The sequence below is a fragment of the Lepus europaeus genome, chromosome 10 (assembly GCF_033115175.1).
Source record: "Lepus europaeus isolate LE1 chromosome 10, mLepTim1.pri, whole genome shotgun sequence".
In the NCBI taxonomy this organism is placed as follows: Eukaryota; Metazoa; Chordata; class Mammalia; order Lagomorpha; family Leporidae; genus Lepus; species Lepus europaeus.
Genome location: NC_084836.1, coordinates 116,761,743 through 116,765,854, shown reverse-complemented (window position 1 = coordinate 116,765,854; position 4,112 = coordinate 116,761,743).

The following is a 4,112-nucleotide window of genomic DNA, read 5'->3' as shown; positions in this document are numbered from 1 at the left end:
AATGAATAGTTTATCTAAGAATTTGCATGCTTAAAATAAAAATTGAAACTTTTTCCAAAAATTACAATTATTGGAGCTCAAAATAAATTTAAAATATAAACATAAACCACAAAACATAATCATAGTCATCTTAATCTCAAAGGGCACTAGATAAAATTCAATACTAATTTCCAATTAGCAATACTGATACAATCTTAACAAATGAGATAAAAGTAAACTTTAAAATATAATAAAAAATATCTATCTCAAATCAACAATGTCATGCTTTTAAAACCCTAACAGCAGACCCATGAAAACCAGAATCAGAATAACAACAAAAAAGAACATCTTTTCTTGCCATTATTATTAAACTTCTTTTCTGAAAATGTAGCTAATAAAGTTAAATGAGAAAATAATTATAAGCATGATTATTGGAAAGTACTAGACAGAAGTATTGGCAAATTATCTGAACATTTTCTGGAAAATCCAGGCAGATCAATTGAAAAACAATTAGAAATAAAAGTTTAGTAAATTGACCAGATGCAACATAAATGCTGAAAACATGCCAAGGATAATCAGTTAGAAAATGTTTATGATATAATGTGATTGAAAAACACAGACTTTAATCTCCATATATACACAACCACAATTATCTCAGTACTGAAATATAAATGGAAATAGATGTGTAGAGATAGATAGATGTAATTAAATTATTTAACCTTGCCAGTGTTGGCAAACAACATCAGATTAAGAAGTCCTGATTGCCATTCACCTATGAGTACTGTGTCATGCAGCCCAGGTAAAAATTTCATTGCAAGAACTTGATCCCAATCACAGGAGCACACCCAAATACAACTGAATTCTTCAACCAGGGACCCATAATTGAAATCACTTTTTTCTTCTGGACACAGAACCTTCATAAACATGTAGATCTCTCTTTGTCAATGCTCGAGAAGCCCCACTTTCTATTATTTTTTAAGATTTATTTTTATTTATTTGAAAGAGCTACACAGAGAAAGAAGGAGAGGCAGAGAGAGAGAGAGAAAGAGATCTTCCATCCACTGGTTCACTCCCCAATTGGCTGCAACAGCCAGAGCTGCGTCGATCCGAAGCCAGGAGCCAGGAGCTTCCTTCAGGTCTTCCCACGAAGGTGCAGGAGCCCAATGACTTGTGCAATCCTGCACTGCTTTCCCAGGCCATAGAGTGAGCCGTATCAGAAGTGGAGCAGACAGGTCTCAAACCGGCATCCATATGGGATGCCAGCACTGCAGGCGGCAGTTTCACCTGCTATGCCACAGCACTGCCCATCCCCCCACATTCTATTTTAATTGCAATTCCTCTACAAAAGAATCATCTACTTTTTCAAATTGTCTTTCAAACGTGGATTTTGTAAGTGGTACACAGCCTTTATTTCAAGGGAAATAAATCCTCCCTCCAAATTTGGTTTAAATCAATCTGGACCAAACATTACAAAGTTAATTCTGCTTTTGTCAGTATATCAAAGCTCGAGATGAAATACTCTAAAACTTTTATAATGGGATTGGGATTTCTTTTTTTAATTTTTATGTTTTCATTCTATTTCCAAGTTTTCCATAATGAACAGGGTTTACTTTTAGAATTTTTAAAGCTTTTTGATCCATCTCTTTCTCTCACCATCCATTTTCTATCTCCCAACAAATCTGTCCAGGACATATCTCAGATTTCAGATCTTGAACCTAGATCACACATCCTCCTAGCAATTCTCTCTGTGGCCCCCACCGTGACCCCGTGCACTGCCACTCTCCCTTTCCCCAGCCAGCTACAGCAGCCTGCAGATCACTCTCCTTAGTCCCTCACCTTCTACAATTAGTTCAGTCCAATAGAGGTCAAAAGATAATGCTTGCCGAAGCTGAGAGGAATACGTCATATGAACAAACTATAGGGAGAGAAGGAGTTCTGAGTCCAGTCACCAGGTGGACCATGACACTCACAAGAAAAAATTATAATAATAAAGAGTTAATACATGTGTGTAAAAACTAATTCCAGCTGGCCGGCACCATGGCTCACTAGGCTAATCCTCTGCCTGCGGTGCCAGCACCCCGGGTTCTAGTCCAGGTTGGGGTGCTAGATTCTGTCCCGGTTGCTCCTCTTCCAGGCCAGCTCTCTGCTGTGGCCTGGGAAGGCAGTGGAGGATGGCCCAAGTGCTTGGGCCCTACACCCGCATGGGAGACCAGGAGGAAGCACCTGGCTCCTGGCTTCGGATCGGCACAGCGCTGGCAGTAGCAGCCATTTGGGGGGGGGGGGGGTGAACCAATGGAAGGAAGACCTTTCTCTCTGTCTCTGTCTCTCTCTCTCTCTCTCTCACTGTCTAACTCTGCCTGTCCAAAAAAAAAGCTAATAGCAGCTGACAATTTATGGGGGTGCAATTAGACAATCTTTACATTTGTATGGAAATTATAAATTATCCAATAAAAGAGTTGGTAAATTGAAGGCAGGAGGCAATTTCAACTTAAATCTGAGATTTTCTTGAATTTTTAATTTTATTAACTATTTTTATATTTAATTATAATTTGTAACTAAGTTTATTTAAATATATACATGTCAAAAACCCCAAGTGATAAAAATAAAAGAAAAAATCCAAGTATTATGTGATAATGCAATAGGAGATACAAGTTATGATTTTGTCAAAAATAGATCATCTTGATAATCATCAACAAGAAATGTAATAGCTCCTTTTGGAAAATTATCCAAGAATGTGAATGGCCAATTCATAAAAGGAAAAAAAGACATTGCCAATGAAAATGAAAAAAATGTTCAACTTTATTTGTTGTCAATAACTGCAAAAGCAAAGAACAATTAGCAAATATGAAAAAAGATGATTTTTATTATTGGTAAGGGTACCACCATGAGCCACGTACTCATGTTTTGCTGATGGAGAAATGAACTAGAACCATCATCATTTCCGCTCTTAAAACAAACAAAAATATGTGTATCCTCTCTGAGAAACGTGTGTGTCCAACACACAGGGACGGACTTACTGTGGTGTTACTTAGAGTGAGTGTCTGGCAACAACCCACTAACCTGTCAATGAGAATATTTAAAACAGTCAATTTTATGCATCTCTATGAAGATAGAAAATGTGAATAGAAATAAGACATTAACAATGGCTGTAAGATGACATTATGGGCAAATAGAGTATTTTCCTATTTTTTTTTTTTCTGTTTTTCTACTGTTTCATAAAACTAATACATGCTTACAATAATCTGTAAAAAAATCATGGGGGCCAGTGCTGTGGCACAGTAGGCTAAGCCTTTGCCTGTGATGCCAACATCCCACATGGGCACAAGTTCGTGTCCCTGCTCTCCCCTTCTGATCCAGATCTCTGCTTATGGCCTGGGAAAGCAGTGGAAGATGGCCCCAGTGCTTGGACTCCTGCCACCTACAAGGGAGACCTGGATGAAGCACCTGGCTGCTGGCTGCAGATCGGCCTAGCTCTGGCGACTGCCACCATCTGAGGAGTGAACCAGCAGATGGAAGACCTCTCTCTCTGTATCTCCCTCTCTCTGTCTGTAAGTTTGCCTCTCAAGTAAATAAATACATCTTTAGAAAAAAAAAAGCATCATGAACACACATATATATACATGCATGTTGTGTTCCCTAAAATAAAAAGGACTATTTGGAATGGGCTCACGGAGAAGCAAATCATGTCAAGCAGTTTAAAGAAGGAAAAATAATTTCGTTAAACTTTCTCCCTATGCCTAGCCCGTTTTGTTTGAAAATAAATTTTGCCTTAATTATTGTAGTTACATAAAGCCATTCTGGGGCTGTCTATGAATATTCTGTGTGCAGTGCCTGGCACACAGTGGGTCCTCCATAATACTTGTTGGAGGCATGGGTAAACGCTACAGCACAAATGAGGACAAGGGCCTCCTAACCCTGCGGTGATAATTTCCTTGACACAATTTTGGATCCATCTAAATAGACCATTGGTCCTGCTGTTTAACTACTTTTAGAAATGTCTTAATATTAACTACTCTGAAAATAAAAATCATTAATTTTGACAGATGAGCTCTAAAATTTAATTGGTTTAACACCTGCAATCCCATACAGCAAGTTAACTTGCTGAGCCACTTGGGGGCACATATTACAATTAA